At 40.0% G+C, this 26,384-nt stretch overlaps 1 long non-coding RNA gene across 1 annotated transcript; it reads left to right on the top strand.

Annotated features, from left to right (window-relative positions):
- The first annotated feature begins 1,630 nt into the window (after positions 1–1,630).
- LOC129642104 (uncharacterized) lies at positions 1,631–26,384 on the top strand. Its single transcript, XR_008709536.1, has 3 exons — positions 1,631–1,706; positions 21,008–21,101; positions 26,229–26,384. It is a non-coding gene; the product is annotated as an uncharacterized LOC129642104 (long non-coding RNA).

Raw genomic sequence — 26,384 nt, 5'->3', positions numbered from 1 at the left:
AACTCAGATTTTGCTCTTCCTTTGAAGAAATAACTCTCTATAAAATACCAAAAACTCATTGGAGGATTAAGAAGAAACTAAAGTTCTGTCTCTAGAGGAAGCTAAAACTGCTGTAATAGGATCCTGGGCATCCATCCCAGTTGCTTTTAATGGCACCAGGAAACAAAGATAATCCTCTTCCTCCTTGCTTTGGCTAATTTTACCAGCCCTGAGTCTTTCTGAAAACCAGCCCTTTCCACTTTTGTTCAATAGCATTTCTTTGTGCTTAGCTGACCAATTTAGGTTATTTCCTACCTCCTTGGGATTTTTTGCCCCAACTCCCCTATAGTTTTAAAATTACATTCTTACAACCAATATTTATCTTTCATTTTCATAATCAACTTTTATTCACACTCTACACCTAATCACACAAACTAGAAACCAAAGAGTCATCCTTGCCTTGCCTTTCTCTGTTGCTGGACTTCTTCAGTCATGGGAATTTAACCTCCTGAGTATCTCAGATTTATCCCCCTGCCCCCACTGCCTTGGTTTAGTTCATCATCGCCCCTGGTCTGAAGAGCTGCTACACTGTTGTTGAGTGCTCCTTCCTGCAGCCACAATCATGTCACTGACCTTTAAATCCTTTAATACCCTCCAACCTACGGGCAAAATCTCAGGCCTGGTCCCTGTATCTCCTCCTCGACACACGCCCTCTGTGAGTCAGTAATACTGAACCTCTGGAGGTTCTCCACGTGCACCCTGCTCCTTCCTAAGCTCTGTGCTTTTGCACAGGCTCTTCCCACAGCCCAAAGTGCCCAGCCTCAATTGTCTGCCTTCAGGTGACAACTTAAAACCAGCCTACTTACTCAAGTGGATTTGGGAATTTCCTCCTGAGCGCCTCTCACCTCTTGTCTTCTCTTCTGCTGCCGCACTTGTCACCAGCAGGGTCATTATCTGATTGTGAACTCGAGTTTCTCTCGCACCGTGACCTCCTTAAGGACAGAGACAGCATGGTGCGCAGCACAATTGTAGAATGAGTAAGTAAAGCAGAAAAGGGAACACATAAAGGCAGTTTTATCACAGACCCAAAGCCTCAGTTCAGAGTCCCCAGAGATCAGTGACACGTCAGAGTGATGGCTTAGGGTTGTCCTTATGTCTTTAAGGAATAAAATCTAGACAGATGGTCTCTGACATGAGGTTCTATATGGCTCTTGTTTGAGTCTATTAGATCATTTTTATGGTCTCTTGTTCCTTGCTCATATTTTCAGGTCACCCTTTTTTTTGAGGGAAAATTTATAATAAAAACATACCTTGTCTCTTCTACCTGCGGTAGCAATCACAATAAAAGTTCACAGTCACTAAGGTTAAATAGATTCCTTCAGGCTAAACCACCCCCCAGGATTTCTTCTTTCACTTTATTTTTTGGCTCCTTGGATTTTTTAATTTCTTGCCATCTCAGCAACTCGTTTAGCATGGTGGTTGTTTTGTATTATGTAGCTTTTGCAGTCATTTCATTGGAAAACTCCTTTGGATAGCTAATCTGCAAGCTTGCCTTCCATTTATCCTTGTAAACAGACCCAGAATATCCTAACCATGGGATGGACACATAACACAGACTGAGACTTAGTCTCCAATCTCTGGGCCCTTGATTGCTCCAGACTGAGCATGTGTCCCAAGTGGAAACAATCAGAGACCTTCCCCAGGAGTTTGCTAACCCCAGCCAAGAGGTAAAGGATGTTTTTTTTCCTATCCCTTGTTTTAAGCTGTGAGAATGTGATACCAGCCCTTTTGGTACTCATGTTTCCCCTGCCGTGAGACATCATTTAGCAATATATACATATATCAAATCCTTATGTTGTGTATACTTTAAATGAATACAATGTTATTTGTCAATTATATCTCAGTAAAACTGGGGGATGAAGAAAATAATAGTTTTTAAAAAATTTTTAAAGGCTCAGGAAACTTAAGACTAAAAACTTCCTTTTGCAAACTCACGTTATATATATATATGTGTGTGTGTATGTGGGTCTGGGATAAAAAAGACAGGGATTTTTTTTCTAAAAGTCCCCAGGCAACCAAAATAAAAAATAAACTGTAACATAGTCTATGTCTAAGGCCTTTTACTGAAAAAACATCTACCAAGAAAATGGATAGAGGAGTCTTACAGGCTACATAGTCCATGGGGTCGCAGTCAGACACAACTGAATGGCCAACACAAGAAAATGTGAATATTGCTAAATTGAGAGGGACAGGAAGCCCCACAAGGTAAGGCAGGCAAGACAGGTTTGGCCCAGAAAATAATAGGAGGGGTGGTTTGTAAGGGGTGCTCAGGGTTCTCGATGGGCATCACAAGGAGAAAGGCTTGTTTGATCACCAACATGTAAAAGGTGGGCGACCAACATGTAAAAGAAAGAAAAGAACCACTAAACAATTTGCTAGTGAAGCAATTTGACCGTCAATCCAGAAGGTGTTTGTCCTATGAAATTGCTGCTGGGTGAGGAATAAGGCTTTGCATAACTCTAGGAACTCATTTTGTGTAAATGTCCATATTTTACATAAATTACAAGAGACTATGAAGTCTATGAAGACTTCCATTCATAGAGAAAGGAAGAGAAACAGTAGAGTTGATGATCCTAGACAAGAACCCAAAATTTCAATTACTCTAGATTGGTACCCAACTACTTAAGCTTGGAAAAGAAATGAATTCTATATTTCATGCTGTCCAAATCTGTGGGAGAGCAAAGTATCCCATAATAGGATTTTTACTGCATTAAGCTTTGTTGCAATCCCTAAGACTAAGCAATTGATGTAGGGTGTGTGTCGGGGGCGGGGGGGGGAAATAGCACAAACATACTACATGCAGAAGCAATTTGAGATTTCACAATTTGTTGTGGATAAGTCATGCTTTGGATAGCAAACCTACTGATATTTTGGTTTGGTTGTCTTAACATTTCCAAGGGCCCATGAGAGATTGGGATAAAATTACTATGGAAGGTTGAAATTCATAAAATATATTGTTTCAATTGCAGGGACTTTGGGTTATGTTTTTCTTCTTTTTATTTCAAGTATAGAAATAGGATATACTCTTTTTTTCTGGTGCACATGCTTAACTCCACTTCTTTGATGGGTTATTTTCACCTCAAAAACATCAAAGGACTTTCCCATCCCATCTAAAACTAGAAAACTTGTAAGCTATGTTTTCAGAGATTTTGAAGTATAAACTACATACAGCTGTAGGAGCAATGTGGAAATGGATTGATCACAGTTTGAAAAATTCAAGCTAGAAAAATCTCTAGCCAAAACCTGTAGTTGATTCAACTATCCCAGTGGTATTATGAGCTATTAAAAAGTGAAGAGTCTCCCTGACTACAAAATAAGTATGCCAATTCCCCACTTCCTTCCATTTCTGGAAACTTCACAGAAATATAAATGCACAGAGGGAGAAAATATAATAAATGTGCTCCCTTGGTGAGAATGAAGGAAAATTTAGGCAGTAAATAACTCAGTGAGTTCACTGTAAATTCTTAAAACCTCTCAGAATCATATTCTTTTAAATGCAAACTCAAAGCAAAAAGGGAAGTTTATCTCAGATTTGTCATTCATGACAGCAATATGGGAGGATTAATAAGTGTTATGAGACTTCCTGAAAAATAAAGGCACTTTTCAGAGTGAATAAAAAGTACTTTTAATAGATACCATTTTTATCTAAGTTTTGGATTTCCCCCATGGTGAATACAGAGCAGCCAGGATAAATAGTTGTAGTATATACTCCAATATGAGTGGCAGTTCAGGGGTTCAGTTTTCAGTATTAATTGACATTGTACCTTCTCCATCTCCACACTCCATTTCTAACACCTTCTCCCTTCTAACCAAGTTGATGCTTGAGAAATGAAGCCCAGAACGCTTGCTGAAAACCTCCACATATATTCTTTTTTGAGGTGGTGTGTTGCATAGAGAAGTTTTGCAAACCTCGACCACATAATGATTATCCCTGTGGCCTGGGATCCTTGCATGAACATTCTCACCTCTACGTGAGGCTTTGTTGTCAGGTCGAATGAGGCTTGTTAGTTGATTCTCTGCAATTTAAGCCTGTAGTATCAGATGGAGGACTGTTAGAGCTCTTTTTTTTTTTCTTTTATATTCTTCATGATTTAGTGTCACCAAATGAATATGCTCCAGTTGCGTGCAACTTTTACTTCCTTACTTTGGGATGCATCTGAAGCTGATTCATTACTGTCTCTATTTACTTCAGAATATTTACTAACATGTACCATTCAAACATCCACATAAACCCTCTTAGGAGGGTTTTTCATGTGCATATTTCAATTATTTGGGAATTATTCCAAATTATACAGAGCCCAACAAGATCTGCTAGTGTATGACAAGGTTGGTATGGGGCCGAAAGGCTCAGTTATCTAAGAAACATTCTTGAAGTACCAATATAGCCTATTTTATTGCATATCTGTCTCTTCTGTAATCTTTCTTGAAATTGGTATGTCTGGATTCATTCATTCCCACTCAGGGGGAAATTGAATTGGGTGAAGCTGGAAAGGAGTGACTGTGAGAGATATTTCCTGCTTATGTGGAAGTAAAGCAACAGATAAAACAGCTTAGTGAATACAACCCAAATAGTCAACTTCTATGTTTTTGTATACGTATTCTTTATCATGATGTAATCTATATGCCATAAAATGCACAATTTTAAAGTGTGCGATTCAGTAGTTTACTAGCACATTCACAAAGTTGTACAGCCATTACCACTATTTAGTTCCAGAACATTTTCATCATCCTAGACTTCTTTTTGACCTTAAAGTATACTTGCTTTGCAGTGGCTTAGGTAGAAGATAGTGTTTTTGACAGAATGATGTACCCCCCCTTAAATGTCTATGCTCCTAATCCCCAGAGCCTGTGAATATGTTAGGTTACATGGAAAAGGGAGGTTAAGATTGCAGATGGAATTAAAGTTGCTAATCAGCTAAACTTGAGATGGGGAGATTACCCCAGTTTATCTGGCATGGGCCCAGTATAGTCATGAAGGTCCTTAAAAGTGAGAAAGGAAATCGGAAGAGTCTTTGTCAAAGTTAGAGAAGATATGATGACAAAAGTAGAGGTCAGAATGTTGCAGTTGCTTGATTTGAAGATTGCCGGGGTCCAGCCCCGGCTGATCCAGGGTATTCAAAGGGGAGACGGCGTCCGCGACTATTTAAATATTCATCAAAGATATAAAGAGTAATAGAATGAGGATAACTCAGTAGGAAAATTCAGTGGAGAAAAGAGGCTGAGTAGCTTGGTTTACACGGGAGACCAATAAAACTTAAAGACAAGAAGTTTACACCACTTATGTAGGCCGCAGGCATCCTTCCATTCTCCCAAAGGAGAGGAGACACTGAGACCTCCCCAGTCGGATCTTAGAAGCCCAGGCATAATTAGTAAGCATGGCGGGTTCCACACTCCAGATGGAGACTCAGCCAGAGTTTGAGAGAGAGAGAGCGACATGGGGAGACCAGTATTTCGAGGAACTGATCCCAATTTTTTATTTTCCAGGGTCTGTTTTTATACACTGAGGTGTTATGCAAAAGTCACGCAGGGACAGCAGTCCTAACTTTTATTAAAGTCAGGTGCTTCGTACAAATGTATACAGAGGTCTTAGGGGTGTTACATCATCTTCTGGCCAGGGGGGCCTGCTGACAATTTATGACCCTCTCCTTGTGACAGCGGTCAGTCAACACTTATTTCTCCAGGGGTGATTATTCTTAAAACAGACACCACCCAAATAACGTTACATTCCTATAGGGTGAGGGTGTAGTGGGTTTAAATTAAGGAAAGAATTTACTTAGCCTAAGGTTTAATGTGATTAATATCAAAGGTTAATACTTATTTCTTGTATATATTCATTAATGTGTATAAGGGCAGGGGATGTGGAGACTTAGCAGTAAACATTGGCTCAACAAATGAAAAACCCTTCCCAATACAATTTCTAATCAGCCCACTATACTTATACTAATGGTTTTCTAACTTTTCTAAGGAACCTGTTTTTAGAAGGTTTAAAGCATCTCGTGCCTCTCATGGTTGGGAGGCTGTGAGCAATCACATGTGGCCGGACAAGCCTGTCAGGCAGGCTAGAGAACCTTCAGAGGAGTTTGTAGGTTGAAACACTCCTATCACACCCAGGAATTATTATTAACTGGAGCTCTAAGTTAAATTCTTCTCCAAAAGAGGTGGTGGGGGACAGCCCCTCGTAAAGTCAGAGGTGTAGGTGAGAGCACAAAGTAGTAAAGTAGGCAGGCTCTGGTTATGGGGGTAGATGCTCGAGGATTTCCAGGGGGACTCCTGAGGCTTGATCCCACCTTTGCGTATGTCGAGCCTCCTTCCTCATGACCTTTGCCACAGGCAGAGTGCCTCATGCCGGCTCCCCACAGAAGATGGCTGGAGAGGCCAAGAACCAAGAAGTGCAGATGACCTGTGGAAACTGAAAAAGATGAAGAAAAATATTCACCTCTAGAGCTTCCAGAAGGAACGTGGCCTTGCCAACATCTTAGTTTCTTCCAGCAAGGCCCATTTTTTGACCTCTCACCTGTAACATAATACATCTGTATCATTTTTAGCCACTAAGTTTGTGGTAATTTTATAAGAAACCAGTACCAGTGGGGAAGAAGAGTAGGTGAGAGAGCAAAGAAAGGAGAGAGAGAGACAGCGTCAGGTACTGTTTGCATATTTAGCCCCTTTGATGATGTCCCAGACTAGGAGCTGGCTTTGTCTTTCACTTAACGCTGTGGATCTTTGAAAGAGTGGTCAAGAGTAGAATCACTTTCCTCATAGGCTTGTGGATCATTTGATGTGCTTTGCCTGGTTAGAGTGTAGGAACTCCACGAATGGTGGTGCAAAATGAACTAGAATTTTGACTGGCCTTGAGAGTTTACTGGATCTCTCAGAAGCTGTTAGGAAATTGAGCTCATTAGTCAAGGAGAAGAAAGCAGTACACACTTCTGTCTCCACCTACTGACCCCACTTCATGTGACGCTAACTGCATGAGGGAAACCCCTGACAGCATAGGGAGTCAGGTAACTAACTTGATTATAACACTGTGACTCAGTTCATCAACTGTCTAAAACCTCAAATCTGACAAACTTAAAGTTAAGTCTTTCCATTTTACCTTGAGTTCCATAAAGAGCAATTTCTATACCTTGTCCTTCAAGGTTCGATAAACATAATTTGGATCCTGCCCACTTTTCCCTTTTCCCTTAAGTCCAGCTTATCCAGTTTAACTTTTCCCTTAAGATCTTGAGAATCTTTTCCTTGGCTTTTCACATGTCTAGCTTCTTTACAGCCATCAAGTCTCAGTATAAATGTCCTCTCCTCAGAGAAGTCTTCTGTGACCATCCAGTTGAAATGCTGAGTTATTTCCTTCAGTTCAGTTCAGTTCAGTTCAGTCACTCAGTCATGTCCGACTCCTTGCAATCCCATGGACTGCAGCACACCAGGCCTCCCTGTCCATCACCAACTCCCGAAGTTTACCCTAAACCCATGTCCATCGAGTCAGTGATGCCATCCAACCATCTCATCCTCTGTCATCCCCTTCTCCTCCTGCCCTCAGTCTTTCCCAGCATCAAGGTCTTTACAAATGAGTCAGCTCTTCCCATCAGGTGGCCAAAGTATTGGAGTTTCAGCTTCAACATCAATGAATACTCAGGACGGATCTCCTTTAAGATGGACTGGCTGGATATCCTTGCAGTCCAAGGGACTCTCAAGAGTCTTCTCCAACACCACAGTTCAAAAGCATCAGTTCTTTGGTGCTCAGCTTTCTTTACAGTCCAACTCTCACATCCATACATGACTACTGGAAAAACCATAGCCTTGACTAGATGGAGCTTTGTTGGCAAAGTAATGTCTCTCCTTTATAATATGCTGTCTAGGTTGGTCATAACTTTCTTCCCAAGGAGTAAGCATCTTTTAGATTCATGGCTGCAGTCACCATCTGCAGTGATTTTGGAGCCCCCAAAAATAAAGTCAGCCACTGTTTCCACTGTTTCCCCATCTATTTGCCATGAAGTGATGGGACCAGATACTATGATCTTAGTTTTCTAACTGTTTAGTTTTAAGCCAACTTTTCCACTCTCCTCTTTTACTTTCATCAAGAGGCTTTTTAGTTCCTCTTCACTTTCTGCCATAAGGGTGGTGTCATCTGCATATCTGAGGTTATTGATATTTCTCCTGGCAATCTTGATTCCAGCTTGTGTTTCATCCAGCCCTGCATTTGTCATGATGTACTCTGCATATAAGTTAAATAAGCAGGGTGACAATATACAGCCTTGACATACTCCTTTTCCTATTTGGAACCAGTCTCTTGTTCCATGTCCAGTTCCAACTGTTGCTTCCTGACCTGCATATAGGTTTCTCAAGAGGCAGGTCAGGTGGTCTGGTATTCCCATCTCTTTCAGAATTTTCCACAGTTTATTGTGATCTACACAGTCAAAGGCTTTGACATAGTCAATAAGGCAGAAATAGACATTTTCTGGAACTCTCTTGTTTTTTCGATGATCCAGCAGATGTTGGCAATTTGATCTCTGGTTCCTCTGCCTTTTCTAAAACCAGTTTGAACATATGGAAGTTCAGGGTTCACATATTGCTGACGCCTGGCTTGGAAAATTTTGAGCATTACTTTGCTAGCGTGTGAGATGACTGCAATTGTGCAGTCGTTTGAGCATTCTTTGGCATTGCCTTTCTTTGGGATTGGAATGAAAACGGACCTTTTCCAGTCCTGTGGCCACTGCTGACTTTTCCAAATTTGCTGGCATACTGAGTGCAGCACTTTCACACCATCATCTTTTAGGACTTGAAATAGCTCAACTGGAATTCCATCACCTCCTCTAGCTTTGTTCGTAGTGATGCTTTCTAAGGCCCACTTGACTTCACGTTCCAGGATGTCTGGCTCTAGGTGAGTGATCACACCATCGTGATTATCTGGGTCATAAAGATCATTTTGTATAGGTCTTCTGTGTATTCTTGCCACCTCTTCTTAATATCTTCTGCTTCTGTTAGGTCCCTACCATTTCTGTCCTTTATCGAGCCCATCTTTGCATGAAATGTCCCCTTGGTATCTCTAATTTTCTTGAAGAGATCTCTAGTCTTTCCCATTCTATTGTTTTCCTCTGTTTCTTTGCACGGATCACTGAGGAAGGCTTTCTTATCTCTCCTTGCTATTCTTTGGAACTCTGCATTCAGATGCATATATCTTTCCTTTTCTGCTTTGCCTTTCACTTCTCTTCTTTCCTCAGCTATTTGTAAGGCCTCCTCAGACAGCCATTTTGCTTTTTGCATTTCTTTTTCTTAGGGATGGACTTGATCCCTGTTTCCTGTAGAATGTCACAAACTTCATTCCATAGTTCATCAGGCACTCTGTCTGTCAGATCTGGTCCCTTAAATCTGTTTCTCACTTCCTCTGTATAATCATAAGGGATTTGATTTAGTTCACACCTGAATGGTCTAGTGGTTTTCCCTACTTTCTTCAATTTAAGTCTGAATTTGGCAATAAGGAGTTCATGATCTGAGCCACAGTCAGCTCAATAACACATAAAACAATGTGCAGTTATGTTATTTATTCCCTTTCTGCCTGCCTATAATCTAACTTGCATGGTACAGCATAGATACATGAAGGCAAGGAATTTTCTTACTTTATTCACCATTGTATCCCCAGTTGCTCTAATGGTACTTGGCACAAAGTAAGTGCAAAGGAATTATTTGTGGAATGAATGAATGGACGATTCCTTGTCAAAATGATCATCTTTAGCATCCCATACTTTGTGTCAATCGTTTATTAATTTTGCTAATTTTTTCATGTGCTTCTGGCACCATGATGGTGCTGATATTAAGCGGTCATCTGTTTCAAACTGACAAAGACTCATCAGAAATCATAGCACCCTGGAAATCCTTCAAGACTAGGAAATGTAGTACAGTTCTTCAGGAAGATTTTTTTTGGAGGAGGAGACTGAGCTAACACAATGCTTTTTCTTGGGCTTTAAAGAAGCAGCAAAAGCAGAGTTTCAGATACAGTGATCTTCAGTGAATTTCCTAAGAAAAGGAAAAACAAGCAAATTTTACAGGATCAGAATACCTGCTGTTGAGAACATATAAATCATGTATTTATTCTTTGTTTATTGTGGAAGCCCAGCCTCATACTAATTCATTGTCAAAGTGTCAATAAGGGCTCCTTTCCTTCCCAAACAAGAAATGTGTGAAGGGGAAAGGAAATCCCCTTTCTCCCGCTGTATAGAAAGGCAGCATAATTAGAACTCCTACAAGTCAATTTATTCGATCAGCAACCTCACAGATCAAAACAGTGATGCTTATGAAAAGTTGGCCAAGGGGAAATATCCTAACCATGTACACAGATAACTGATTAGTAATAGAATGAAGATCTTCATTCTATTTTCTTCATTCAGATTCTTTATTTCAGTTTTGGAAGCTCAGTACAATAAAACAATCTAAAAATAAAATAGAATAAAATAACTTTTTAATATTTCATCATGCTTACTCTATACAAATGTACAAGCCTAAATGATAATAATCTCAATAAAGAAGAAACGAAGTAAGTTGATCAATTTCCCTTTCAATCCCATTACCCTTATGAAGTTATTCAGTAAACATTCATGTACTCTGTGGACTGTTACGGTGTGCTAATCCAGGCAGATAAACTCTTAGCCTTGTACCCTAAAGTAATTCTCATCACACCATGCCCTTGGACATGGCATGCCCTAATGACAAGGTGTTCCATACTGAAGCTGACAGCTCTAGTGATGAATATTTAACACAGGTCAGTGGATTTTTGTAAAAATTTCTTGACATAATGTGGAGGGAGGTTTGGTGCCTTCATGGTAGAGGCATTTCCCAGAAGCCTGGGAAGAAGATCAAGGATATTAAATTTTGGTTTTCAATTTTCTGGGCAGGGCAAAGGCAAATCTTGAACTCTTTATTTCTCTGTGAATGTTTTGTATTCTTTGTTGATTCTTCAGAGACTTGAGGCTCAGAGAGATCTATGACTACAAGTGTTCTATGGGCAGTCCAGCAGAAATTTCCTGACTGACTCCCCAAACCTTTAATTTCCTTCAGAAGAACAGATGATGTCTTCTTCCTGACTTGATTACAGTCCAGTCAAAGCATTTGGGGAAAACATAAAGCCATTCTTGAAGTTTGGTGTTTTTTTTTTTTAATTTTATTTTATTTTTAAACTTTATATAATTGTATTAGTTTTGCCAAATATCAAAATGAATCCACCACAGGTATACATGTGTTCCCCATCCTGAACCCTCCTCCCTCCTCCCTCCCCATACCATCCCTCTGGGTCGTCCCAGTGCACTAGCCCCAAGCATGAAGTTTTAAGTGGTCAAAATCATATGCAAGACTTTGAGTTCAAGTCAGTTTAGCCTAAGTCTTCATTCATTTTCCATTTATTAAATCATTCATTCAGTTGGCTGATCAACAAATACATGCTGAGAGCTGCTTTATGTGCAACAGAGGGTATAACAAGCGATGGAAAGTCTCCATTTAAATAGGAGAACTATAAACATCATACACACAAAAAAAGCCATATATGAGCACAGGCATTGCTATTGATTCTGCCATGGGGAAAGATCGCTGCAAACAGAGCAGTTAAGGAAGATTCAACTGAAAAAAAAACAAAAACAAAAATGATACCAGGGATCTGCTTGGACAGATGATTAATATGTGAATACAGAGAAAAAAACAACAGATAAGCAAAATGGGGAAGAGTTCTAGGGCACGAATGTGCTGTCAGACATGTTGCAGAGAGTCCTGATGTGGACATAGTGGAGGACAGTATTAGAAATATGTGTTGGAACCAGACTGGAAATCCTTGAATGCCAATTGGCGCTTGATCTTCTAAATAACAGGGAAATTCTAAATGTTCTTGAATAATGGAATTATAGTATCTTTGAACTAGAGGTACCTTTAGAAGTCTAAGTAGTGCTCTCAAAAGATTGCTATGAAAAGGATGGCTAACGAGATTAAAGGACAGAGTGGAAGTGAGGGGATAAGACAGATGATAGGAGCTTAAACTTAGAGTGGGGACTCCAGAAGTCAAAAGGAGTCTGATACGAGAGAAGTTGTGAAGTAAGAATTGACAGTCTTTAATGACAGATCATGAGCTATACGGAAGAAGAAGGAGTCTAAGATAACTCCAAAGTTTCAACCTTAGGTGAGCACAACTACGGTCGTACTCAGCATCAGAGAAGTCCGTTGGGGACTGGGGCTGGGGGCAGATGATAATGGTACTTATAGGTAAGTTCAGCTGAGGTGAGCAAGGATATCCAAATGTATTTCCACTGAGTGGTTGAATTTTTTTTACTGGAATTCAGATGTGTTCAAAGCTAGGGATGTGGATTTGGAAGTCATTAGCGTGGAGGAGTGTGCCAATATTGAAATTACAGTCTGAGAATAACCTCTGACTTCTAAGAAGCCACAGATATTGTGGCTCTCTTATGTGGACACACAAGAGAATCATTTCCTATGTTTTTGTTATCCCAAGAGAGAGAATAGTAGGCAGAGTGTATTCCACAATTAGTACTTTTCCTTAGAAATCACAATAAATATAATAAAGTCAATATAGAACAGTAAAACCTATTTCATATTTGTCTTTGCATTCCCTGTGCCTTGTACACAGTATCGCCCCCCAAAAACTTGTTGATTAACTTAAAAGCTAGCTTTTAAGATAGTATACTTTAAAAAGGCATTGGGAAGGGTTTACATGGCTCAGTTTTTATCCTAAGTACTTTTTGTTGAGAATATAGTAAAAAGCCCACAGAAAATGGAAAAACTCTGGTTATTTTTTTCCAAATGGAATGAGAAATATGAGAATTCTTTCTTTTACATCTTAATTTATAGTTAGTAAGAGTTTGAGGGGCCAGAAAAATCAACCTTGAATCTTTATTGGTACTGTTAATTTTCCACGGTAATGCTAGTGCTTTGCCATAAAAGTTAGGACCTGCTTATATATTCTTTTTATTTGTCCTATAAATCATAGAATCAAAATTTTTGAACTGAAAAAATCTTAGTGCTTATCCACTTTCAATGGTAAAAAATGTAGAATGCTAATAACTGTTTAACACCTACAAGTCTTACCTCCTGTGTCTTATCTCTCAACCCCAATCTGGACATTTTTAAAGCCTACATTCTTTGCTTGTTTGAAACCCCTGTATGAGCAGTGTATTCAGTACATGGTGTTTAACAAACACTTGTTGACTTGTATGCAAGTCTGCCAGACAGGCCCTAAACACGTAATCACACAGATACACACCAGGATACACATGGTAAAACTTGCTCACAACAGGGACTAGCAAGCCATTAGGGGTGGCTTTTAATTAAATAGTAGTAAAATACTGTTGGTGTCAGTGAAGGTCCTAGGCTTTTTGGAGAACAGGGTAGCGAATAAAACGCTATCTTTCATAGGAACTTTTCTGAAAGCATTGCCAAGCAGGATTGAAAAAAAATAAAAGTTTCATGATTTGGTTTATAGCTTGTCATTGAAAAATTTTGCCCATATATGTTCATTTATATAGTTACTTTTTATTTTTTAATTTATCAGTGTTTCCACAGAAACCTACCTACAGATTGCTCTAGAAGTAGCAAGTTGATAGTTTCTCAAACGAATGCTCTCAGTCACAACAGCGAAGACAGTGGCTCTCCCAAGCATGAGGCCGGGTTTCTGTTACCTTCCATGGAGGATTGCATCAGACAACATGAAAGGCAGTTCTACATACTAAACAGTAAATTGCAGTCCTCTGATTCTATTGAACATATATACACACACAGAATGCTCAGAGGGTATAAGCATTTTTCAGAAGGACCTGTGAATTTAATAAGCACAGCTTCAGACAAAGCATTTGCAGGGTCTCATATGAGCCTGCAGAATCCAGTAAGGTGAGGGCCAGCTGTCATGCATTCTAACGGCTCAGCCTGACTAGTGTTCATTTTATGGTGCTGCTCTGCCCTACTGTGGGAACACTGAGAAGTGCATGAGGGGATGGTGCTCAGAACTCGAAATCAGCGAAAATAGATGTCTTTCGTCAGAGAAGTAGGCAGAGCACAAATTAAAAAACAGAAGCTTCTCTTTTAATCAGAAATCCACACTAAATACTCACATTTTCTGAGTATAGTATTACTATATGCAAAAAGATAAAATACAGATAACTTAGAGGAAAAGTGATTTGCCAACATCAGATGGCTTTTAAGTCATCCACTTACAAAGCTGAATTCAATGTTCAACTGATCTGATTTTCCCACGGTGAAATGTTTTTTGATGGTGTACAAAGCAAAGTATGGGTTTAAATGTAAGACGTAAGGAGAATAAAAATAATTAACGTGAGCTGCACAATGACTACACATCAGGCACCAAATAAATACTAATTTGTTTAATCTTCACAGCAAACCCATGAGATGAGTACTAGCTCTCTGTACTTTCCCAAGTGTTTTCATGTAAGTGTTTTCTGTTGCTCCTTATACAGTCCTCTGAGGGAGATCAAGAATCTCATGGCGCATAAGACACCTCGAAGACCCTGAGACAAATAAGTAGGGCCCACACTTACTGTGAGATTCTGAATCTGAGTTCAGGTACAATGCAGCATTTACTTCACTTACACCAAGATGTACGGTTTACAGCCCTGAAGAAAAACTGTTTACCAGACTATCTTAATTAAGAAACACCTATCAAAATCAAATAAACAAAAAGTATTATGACTGCATCTTACCTGTTTTCTGTGTACTATTTTCAATTTTTACCACTGTCGGAAAAATGATGCAGACTAAGTTATGAAAACAGTAAACCATAATTATTTATTATTTACTAAGCAGACTTGTTTTCAGGTAAGTTAATTAGCATTAAGTCCCATATAAAGGCCAACAGTAACCTTTTGAACTTTCTCAAAGCTCTTCCCCCCGCCCCATTAATCTGACCTATTTACTTCAACCCTATTCCTAAAATCTAGACATGAGATTTCCCAAGGGACTAATATGGCTTGATGCTAACCAGCTATTCACTTCCAGCCTGGTTTTTGTTGATTAGGAGGTTTGTTTATATTTTTGTGTTTTGTTTTGTTTTGGTTTGATTTTCTGTTGCATTGGAATGAACAATGACCATCATTTAGATTTGTAATCTTCAATCTTGTGGTTAATTGTATTTGAAAACTGCATTCTAAATTTAGCTTGATTTCACCAGCAAGCTTCTCAAGATCAAGATAGTTTATATATTTTCAGACTGACTGTGCTCATATGAGAATTTACAGCGACAGCCACATATTAACAAATGTGAGGGCAAGGATCAAATTAACATGGACTTGACAGAGCAGGGTTCCACACGTATAACTGGGTTATGAAAGGTTCTCTGCAAGTTAACTGTATGCAAACTGTGATGTGTTTCCCACCTAAAAGTTAGTATTAAAAAACATTTATTTTAGCATAGCATTTTGTGTTACAAAATTATTAACCACTGGATCCCTGCAAGACCTCTGCGACAAGGGGCCCTGCGTGAACTCTGAACCTTCATTTGGTTCGCCTTTCTGCACGGCATGGAGCAATGTGTCCACAGGGCCACAGGGATGAGCCCACCAGAGTCTGTTACTGTCTACTGGTACCTGGCTCCCAGTTCGCTGGGGATGAGGGTGGAGGGATCCTTGTAGGGAGATGGAAGGAGTGTGGTTATGAGAGCCAGGGTATAGACACCCTGTTCACTGTCTCAGGGGAAAAGGGAAAGACGTGGGAAGCCCGTAGACCTAAAGCCAGGCTGAGGACCAGCCCTCCCTGCAGTGCCACGCTCTAGGAAACTGAACTTAGCCTTCCAGGTCCTTAGGAAGGTGTATCAGCCAGGAAGAAGGCCAGAACAGAAAGTTTTGTTGACATTTTATTAGATAAAAAAAAAAAAGGAGCAAACCAACAAAACTTGGCAAAATATAGAGCCAGGCAACATACATTAGAAGCACTCGTAATACCTAGTAAGTATATAAAAATGTGTTCAACCTGGACAAAGTGTGATACAAATCAGTCAGTGAGACACTTTTTCTGCCTATTGGATTGGCAGTAATGAAAAGATTGATAAAAGGTAATATTGGAGTGAAAACACCTCACTCAGAATGGGGAAAAAATATTTGTAAACCATATATCTGATAAGGGACTTGTATTTAGAATATATAAAGAACTTAAAACTCACTAGTAAAAACATCACCCGAATGGTCAGCTGTCATTGAGGGGGGTGTATGTGTGCTGTGTAATCAGCAAAAAGAAACACAGGAATACACACAATGATAACTTTTACTAAATTCATTGGCTAAAGTACCTAGTGATAAGCAATACATAGTGGGGAAGAGAAGAGTCCCAAAGCTGCCACTTAGCCTCTGAGGAAGAGGAGGAAGAACGTAAAGGTGACCAGCTGGCCAGAGGGGCAGCCTCGGGTGAGCCCCTGACCTGGGCTGCGCGTCTCCCCGACATTGTGGGGCACCCAGGTGAACAGCTAGTGCTGCACCCCTTCCTTCCTGAGGCTTTCTCCTCTATTTGGTCTCTCACTTGAACCTCACAAGATCCTACATTTCTAGCCTCTTCTCTAAAGAAAAATAGAGGTTAATTACAGCTTCCTATCAGATCTGGTAGTGAGGAGCCTGGCAGGCTACACCCATGTGGTCACAAAAAGTCAAACACGACTGAGCGACTAACACACACATGAAATTTAATGAGGCCCCAAAGTACATGACTATGGTTTATGAACAGCACTCACCAAAAGTGTACTTGTTCTATATAAGTGGCCTGCTAGAGCTTCTAACCATATACTGCACTTGGAAAAAAATTACACTCTGGAAAATTGACACTCTGCTACAAACTGTGAATAAAATAAAGCCTTCTTTGCTCTACTTGAGTTATATCTTTATTAATTATTAAGGCCCAGTCTTCCAGTTTGCAGCGCAAGCAGAAATTCTCTAACCTCATTAGGTATTCGGGGAAACTAAAGGAGTTCACAAAGCCTCCGGGGATGATTCCCTCCATCTAAAGACTGGCTTTATCCATAAGGTGAAAATCACTGTTGACAAGTGAAAAGATGTCTATAACCTGCAATGCCATTGATATAACAAGAAAGATGTCCTCTTGAGGCATAGACACACCTTCTCCAAGATAAGAGCTCCAGAAAGCATAGGGCTTCCCTAGTGTCTCAGTGGTTAAAAAAAAAAAAAATCTGCCTGCAAATGCAGGAGACCTGGGTTTAATTCCTGGGTCGTTAAGAGCCCCTGGAGTGGGGCATGGCAACACACTCCAGTATTCTTGCCTGGAAATCCCATGGACAGAAGAGTCTAGTGATGCTACAGTCCATGGGGTCACAAAGAGTCTGGCATGGCTTAGCAACTAAACAACAAGCATCAGTTCAGTCACACAGTCATAAACAACCCTTTGCAACCCCATGGACTGCAGCACGCCAGGCTTTCCTGTCTATCACCAGCTCCTGGAGCTTGCTCAAAGTCATGTCCACAGAGTCGGTGATGCCATCCAACCATCTCATCCTCTCTTGTCCCCTTTTCCTCCTGCCTTCAGTCTTTCCCAGTATCAGGGTCTTTTCCAATGAGTCAGTTCTTTGCATCAGGTGGCTGAAGTATTGGAGTTTCAGCTTCAGCATCAGTCCTTCCAATGAATATTCAGGACTGATTTCCTTTAGGATTGACTGGTTGGATCTCCTTGCAGTCCAACGGACTCTCAAGAGTCTTTTGAACACAACAGTTCAAAAGCATCAATTATTCAGCACTCAGCTTTCTTTGTGGTCCAACTCTCACATCCATACATGACTACTATAAAAGCCATAGCTTTGACTAGACAGACCTTTGTCAGCTAAGTAATATCTCTGCTTTTTAATATACTGTCTAGGTTTTTCATACCTTTTCTTCCAAGGAACAAGGATCTTTTTTAATTTCATGGCTGCAGTGATTTTGGTGTCCAAGAAAATAAAGTCTGTCACTGTTTCCATTGTTTCCCGATGTATTTGCCATGAAGTGATGGGACCAGATGCCATGATCTTAGTTTTCTGAATGTTGAGTTTTAAGCCAGCTTTTTCACTCATCAAGAGTTCCTCTTTAGTTCCTCTTCACTTTCTACCATTAGGGTAGTTATCATTTGCATATCTGAGGTTGTTGATATTTCTCCCAGCAATCTTGATTCCAGATTGAGCTTCATCCAGCCTGGAATTTCTCATGATGTACTCTGCATAGAAATTAAATAAGCAGGGTGACAATATACAGCCTTTACGTACTCCTTTCCCAATTTGGAACCATTCTGTTGTTCCATGTCCAGTTCTAACTGTTGCTTCTTGACCTGCATACAGATTTCTCAGGAGGCAGGTCAGGTGGTCTGGTATTCCCATCTCTTTAAGAATTTTCCACAGTTTGTTGTGATCCATACAGTGAAAGGCTTTGGTGTAGTGAATAAAGGAGAAGTAGATGTTTTTCTGGAACTTTTTTGCTTTGTTGATGATCCAGCAGATGTTGCCAATTTGATCTCTGGTTCCTCTGCCTTTTCTAATTCCAGCTTGAACATCTGGAAGTTCTCAGTTCACATACTGTTGAAGCCTGGATTGGAGAATTTTGAGCATTACTTTGCTAGCATGTGAGATGAGTGCAATTGTGTGGTAGTTTGAGCATTCTTTGGCCTTGCCTTTCTTTGGGATTGGAATGAAGACTGACCTTTTCCAGTCCTGTGGCCACTGCTGAGTTTTTGAAATTTGCTGGCATATTGAGTGCAGCACTTTCACAGCATCATCTTTTAGGACTTGAAATAGCTCAACTGGAATTCCATCACCTCCACTAATTTTGTTCATAGTGATGCTTCCTAAGGCCCACTTGACTTCACGTTCCAGGACGTCTAGCTCTAGGTGAGCGATCACACCATTGTGGTTATCTGGGTCATTAAGATCTTTTTTGTATAGTTCTTCCATGTATTCTTGCCACTTCTTAATATCTTCTGCTTCTGTTAGGTCCATACTGTTTCTTTCCTTTATTGTACCCAACTTTGCATGAAATCTTCTCTTGGTTTCCCTAATTTTCTTGAAGAGATCTCTAGTCTTTCCCATTCTGTTGTTTTCCTCTATTTCTTTGCATTGATCACTGAGGATTGCTTTCTTATCTGTCCTTGCTAACAAGCATAGAGCCCAGTATTTAACAAATCATCCTTCTATAAAAGGAGACAGGAATTCTGTTGTTGACTATCAGAAACATCCTTGCAAAAGGTACAAGGACAAGATGCTGAACTGTCAGGGACACTGGCCCCCTCTCCAAAGATCAACCCCAAGAATGTAGAGAAGGAAAATTATGAGAAATCCTCTATAGGGGGAGTGCTTTAAACTGGCCAGTGCAGGGTATGGTGGCTTCAGCCTAAAACAGGAGGCAGCCCCAAATGGGACACATTAGCGCTCTGGTTCTATTTCTCCTCTGCTGTTGTCTTGGAACAAATACTGCCCATTCCCATGCCTGAAGTGACTCAGATCCACTGGTGTGCTGGAGCTGGTACAGTGGTTCTCAATAGCCAACTGTTAAATTGTCAGTAATTTTGCAAACTAGTTTTTAAACACAGCCATTGTTAAAAATTAAATTATACAAACTTACAATTAAATAAGTTATATTAAAAACAAAGGCAACACTCATGTTTGTAACAGCATTATTTACAATAGCCAAAAGTAGAAACAACCCATGTAGCTATCAATAGTTTATGGATAAATAAAGCATGGTATATACATGCAATGGGATAGTATTCAGCCTTAAAAGGAAGGAAGTTCTGACACATCCTACATCATGAATGAACCTTGAGGACATTATGCCAGTGAAGTAAGACAGACACAAAAAAGACAAATTCTATCTTTTCTACTTATGTGACATACACAGAGCAGTTGAAAAACCATCCAGCAGAATGGTGGTTTGCCAGGGCTCAAGGGGTAAGAGGAATGGGGATTTGTTTAATGGGTATAGTGTTTCAGTGTTGCAAGGGAAAAATTCTGGGGACTGGTTACACAATAATGTGAATAAACTTAAAACTTACTGAACTATCCACTGAAAATGGTTAAAATAGTAAGTTTTCTGTTATGTGTATTTTACAGCAATTAAAAGTTTTACAATTTTTTAAAAGCAAAGGTAATACAATCTCAATTTCCTGGTTTCATAATAGTTGATAGTTATGTAAGGTATTACCTTGGGGGAAATGGGTAACGGGTACACAGAACCCTCCTCTGCTATTTTGCAACTTCTGTGAGTCTATATTTTTAAAAGATTTTTGTAAACAATATATACTCAAAAGTCATCACTTCCTAATTATTATACTACAGTTTGCAATTATCTATATTCTCGAGATTATTTATAACTAGGTGGAAGCTCTAAATTTTATGCTACTGCACATCTCAGTTGGCAGCTTAAAGCTGGCCCTGATTTTACACCATGAAAATCAGCAAACCCTACTGATCAGGGCTTCCCCCTATCAACCCCTAACTGGTTGTTACACCGTTACCAGCAGCCCATGGTCCAGGGGCCCTCATATGAAGTCCTGGGCTTTTAAGAGGATGAGACAAATAAGGGGACTAACAGACCTCAAGCAGTTGCTTAGAAACTTCAGAGTTGGAGAATTACAACCAAGTTAATAGTTAATTAGGCTATGATAGTTAATTTTGTGTGTCAACTTGATTGAGGAAAGGGATGACCAAAGAGCTGATAAAAACATTATTTCAGGGTGCATCTGTGAGGGTCTTTCTGGGAGAGACTAGCATTTGAATCAGAAGACTTAGGAAAGAAGACCCTTGCTCAGGAATGTGGGGTATCATTTTATCATATCATTTTTCAAGGAGAATCCTCTCTCCTCCTCTCTTACTCTCTTCCTCTATCTTTCCCCTCTCTGTCTACAGGAGCTCGGACTTCTGTCTTTTCCTGCCTTTGAGTGTTAGGCTATCAGAGCTCCTGGTTCTCCAGCCTTCGAAATTGGGATTTATACCAGTCTCCCCCTCGTTTCTTAGGCCTTTGCATGCAGACTGAATCATACAGCCAACCTCAGTGGTTCTTCAGCTGGCAAATGACAGATCGTGGGACTTCTCGGCCTCCATAACCATGGTGAGTCAATTCTTATATAAAATCTCCTCTTAATCTCTTTATCTACATATATTCTATTGGCTCTGTTCCTCTGGATAATGATTAATACAGAGGCAAAAGAGAAAGACCTGATGAGCAGGTTTGTTTTGAGAGGTGAGGGGCAACTGATTGTGGGTTTTCTTGGCAGTGGATTTTCTCCTGCTTGGAGCTTTGTACCCCAGGGCTCATCTACTCCCTACCCCCTGAGTTCATTGGCACTAAAGCAGTGTATCTGGCTTTCCCCTATTTCCTGCTTTTGGAGTGGAGATATCTTTTTAAAATTTAGGTTATGATGGGGCCTATGGACACTTTAAACTTTCTAAAGTGGGAGATTCAGGAGAAATTTGGCTCTGAACAGGGATTATTTCTGAAATTCTGAAGAAAATATACTCCTTCCATGAGAGCTTGCTGAAACTATAGCTATAGAAGGAACCCCAGTCCTGCTCAAGCATCTAGTCCCTCACTAAAACCAGTAGAAAAAGAAACTTTAATAATTTTAAACTTTGGACTTTTAAGTCACAAGACCAAGAGATTTGATTTTGGATTTTAAATCCTTTATTCAAATTGTCTCTGGGCTTAAATTTATTAGACTTTCATTTCTCTCTGAGATTTTGATAACAAGAAAAGGCTAATATTCACATTATATATAGTTCCATTTTTGTTAGAGTTTTTATTATTAGAATACCTTACTATTTTTATTCAGTCTTATGCAGAACCTCTGATGTGCTATGTTGGCGATATAACTGGACATAGTTTGGCATGGAAATATAAAATTATTTTCAGCCTTTGAAATGAATTATCTTTAGTGTTGACTGATTAGTGTATTTTCTTACCCATTTCCTAGCCTTCTGGGATCAAAATCTACACTCCCACCAACAAACCCAGAATAGTGCCCCAAAGAGAAGTGGTTCGTTTGGGAAGAGCAGTTTATGAAAGGGCGACAAAACTGTGAACAGCCTATGGTTGATCACAGGCTGAATAATTCAGTCAGTGGGTTAGAAAAACAAAAAGCCGAGGAATATAGGAATGGAATTCCTTTCTTCGACTCCTGGCTTCCGTGAGGAGGGCTTAGGCTGGAGTGATTTCTCTGATTGGTAAATCTGTAAAGAATAACCACTAACGCAAGTTCTCAGCTCTGCTGTTCTTCCTCTTACAAGCCAACTGCCCTCAAGAGGCTCACAGCCCCTGCCAACCCACCCAATCCCTTTACCCCTCTTCAGGTTAATCTCCTTAATTGCGGGTTAAGTATTAGCAGGGACACATGGTTACAGACCTAGAGCCACATGGTTACAGACCTACAGCCACATCCCCCAACCTCCTCTCTAACAATAATGAAGATGTGATAAAAATGTTGGCCTCTATATTTACTCTTTTGTTTTGTTTTCTCAATTTGCCCAAAACTTGGGCAAGGAAAAGGGGTGTTAGTTGTTTGGAATCCTCTAGGGAACTTAATGCAAAGTATTTCCTATCTTCCAAAGAGAAATGCTATTCATTAGGCTTTCAATAGAGTAAATAACAAAAGCTATTATAGAATCATAAATACACCTCGTAAATGAATCTTGACACACTGGCTTGATGTTGAGAAGGGTTATGTCCTCCATTTAGCAAACATGAGCTTTCTCTGATAACCATCTTCTTTCTCTGAAACATTTATAACGTATTTGATGAAATAATAAACTGCAGAATATATCCTACATGCAGAATATGATTATTTCCAACAGAAAAAAAAATCATCCTTTGTCTTCTGCCTAACCATAGTTAGTAGCAAACAAGTATTTGAATGAGACATTTCATGAACTTTAGAAAAAAATGCAACTCCTATTTACTAATAATGTAGCATATTTTTTTAAATTCACAGCATTAACAAAAGTTCTGAGAAAGACCTTTTAAAGTAGAACATAATTTATTTTAATAACAAAAATGTGCTCCATTAAAGTTTTATTGAATGACTAAATGCAGTCCACCAAAAACCTTAATGCTCTCCTGAATCGAACCTGTGCTGTGTGGCCAAATATAAGGTGCTGTGATAAAATACAATCTTAAAAGGATAAACTCTTGCTCTCAAGAGTAACATTCTTATCAGTCTCATAGCTGGTGATGGCCTTTGGACTGTTTTATTTTTAGACGCTGCTGATGCTGTTCACAGAAGAGCAGATACATCATATAAAGAGGAAATAAGGGAAAGAAGAGTGACGGGATGTCTTTTTAATTTTAATTTTATTGGAGTGTAATTAATTTACAGTGTTGTGTTAGTTTTGGACATATAGTATTCAGTTATACATATACATATATTCATTCTTTTCAGAGTCTTTTCTCATACAGGTTATCACAGAATACTGAGTGAAGTTCCCAGTATTCCCAGTAGGTCCTTGTTGGTTCTCTCTCTTACATGTAGTAGCGTGTGTATGTTCATCCCAACCTCCTGCTTCATTCATCCCCACTGTGTTTCCCATTTGGTAACCCTAAGTTTATTTTTGATATCTGTAAGTCTATTTCTGTTTTGTAAATAAGTTCATTTGTATGTTTTTTTAAATTAGATTCCACCTATGAATGATATCATAGGATATTTGTCTTTGACTTACTTCACTTAGTATGATAATCTCTAGGTCCATCCATGAGCTTGCAAATGGCATTATTCCGTTCTTTTTATGGCTGAGTGATACTCCACTGCGTGTGTGCACCACATCTTCATCCATTCCTCTGTCAGTGGACATTTAGGTTGCTTCCACGCCTTGGCTGTTGTAAATAGTGCTGCAGTGAAATCACATGGTTTTTATTCTTCAGTCAATGTGGTATGTCATACTCATTGATTTGCAGATATTTAAGAATCCTTGCATCTCTGAAATAAAACTAAATCTCACTTGATCATGGCATATGATCTTTTAATGTATTGTTGGATTCAGTTTTCTAGTATTTTGTTGATTATTGTTATGTCTGTGTTCATCAGTGATATTTGCCTTTCATTTTCTTTTTTAGTGGTATCTTTGGCTTTGGTATCAGGATGATGGTGGCCCCATAGAAGGCCATTCTTTCTGTCTCAGATGTTCAGCAGTATTAGAAACAAACACAACACCTCCACAATCCTGAATTCTGCTCACCCTTCATATCTTCCTGTGGCGGTGGCACATGAAGTCCAGTCTTGCCCTCATTTGACATATTTAGTACAGGTGATCCATGGAATGTTTTAGCTACTTTAGTACTAGTTACCATGGGCTATGAAAATCCATTTTGTTAATGGTACCTGGATTCTCCATGTCTTCATCTGAAAATTGGCCAAGTAACTAATCTCAAGTCTCCACCAACCTCACCCCACCCTTCCTTGAGTATCTATTGCCTGCAACCATTCATGGTAAAAACTTCTCCAGCATTTAAATACATGTATCAATTTTTAATGTCTAGCCCACAGATTACTGGTAAAACAGGCAAGAATCAAGAGAGCCTGTGCAGATAATACCACAGCCAGAAACAGAGCCAGAAAGGTAGTCTGCTGGGGCCCTGCTACTGCTGCCACTGAACACAGGAGTGCAGCTTGCTCTGCCGTCACTCCTGGTATCTAATACTGGATCTAACAGTTGGCAGCGCAAACACTGTTGTGTCTGCCAACTGGATGCTGCTGCCACCGACACCAGAAAGCAATCTCCACCGTCTTTGTTTCTTTGTGTCATTAGTTTCAAATTCAAAATCTCAGGTGAATCCATCTGATTGGCAGAGCCTAAGTGAAAGGCTTGCATCCTAGCTGGCAGAGGAGCTAGAATACTAGATGTCTTTTCACTTGGGAGATAAGGAATCCCTTAAATTCAAAGGGAGTTCACATGGTGAACATCAGAGATTACAAGTATCCATTACACGTTTGGGCTTCCCCGGTGGCTCAGAAGTTCAAGAATCCACCTACAATGCAGGAGATCCAGGTTTGATCCCTGGATCAGGAAGATCCCCTGAAGAAGGGAACGGCAACCCACTTCAGTATTCTTTCCTGAAGAATATCATGGACAGAAGAGCCTGGTGGGCTGCAGTCCATGGGGTCACAAAGAGTCAGATACAACTGAATAATTAACACTTTCACATTACTCATATAACTTCTGAGTAAATGCTGCAGGATGGAATAAGATGTACACAGTTTGGTTTTTATCAATAATATATTTAATACATAGAGCATAGTGCATATCTCGTCGGTGGTGGTGTTCAGTTGCTAAAACCTGTCCGACTCTGTGACTCCGTGGACTGTAGCATGCCAGGTCTCCCTGTCCCTCACCATCTCCCAGAATTCACCCAAGTTCATGTCCATTGAATCAGTGATGTCATCCAACCATCTCATCCTCTGTCATCTCCTCCTCCTGCCTTCAGTCTTTCCCAGCATCAGGGCCTTTTCTGATGAGCCATCTCTTCACTTCGGTAGCCAAAGTATTGGAGCTTCAGCATCAGTCCTTACAATGAATATTCAGGGTTGACTTTCCTTAAGATTGACTGGTTTGATCTTTGCTGAGAGTCCAGCACCACAATTCTAAAGCAACAATTCTTAGGTGCTCAGCCTTCCTTATGGTCCAACTCTTCATATCCATACATGACAACTGGAAAGACCATAGCTTTGACTATACAGACCTTTGTCAACAAAGTGATGTCTCTGCTTTTTAATAACTGTCTAGATTTGTCATAGCCTTTCTTCCAAGAAGCGTCTTCTAATTTCATGGCTGCAGTCACCATATGCAGTGATTTTGGACCCCAAGAAGAGAAAATTTGTCACTGCTTCCACTTTTTCCCATTTGCCATGAAGTGATGAGACCAGATGCCATGATCTTAGTTTTTTGAAAGTTGAGTGTTAAGCCAGCTTTTTCACTCCTCTTTCACTTTCATCAAGAGGCTCTTTAGTTCCTCTTCACTTTCTACCATAGGGTAGTTATCATTTGCATATCTGAGGTTGTTGATACTTCTCCCAGCAATCTTGATTCCAGCTTGTGCTTCATCCAGCCTGGCATTTCACATGATGTACTCTGCACAGAAGTTAAATAAGCAGCGTGACAGTACACAGCCTTGACGTACTCCTTTTCCAATTTGGGACCAGTCCATTGTTCCATGTCCGGATCTAACTGTTGCTTCTTGACATGCATACAGGTTTCTCAGGAGGCAGGTAATGTGGTCTGGAGGAGCAACACCACATCCAGGGAGCGGTGGCTGCGTAGGCGCAGGAGGACCGGGGGAGCTACTCCATGTTCAGGGTCAGAAGGGGCGACCATGAGGAGATACCCCTTGTCCAAGGTAAGGAGCAGC

The sequence above is a fragment of the Bubalus kerabau genome, chromosome 1 (assembly GCF_029407905.1).
Source record: "Bubalus kerabau isolate K-KA32 ecotype Philippines breed swamp buffalo chromosome 1, PCC_UOA_SB_1v2, whole genome shotgun sequence".
Lineage (NCBI taxonomy): Eukaryota > Metazoa > Chordata > Mammalia > Artiodactyla > Bovidae > Bubalus > Bubalus kerabau.
Note: the sequence above shows the minus strand (reverse complement) of the source record. Positions and strands in the feature narration are given on the sequence as shown.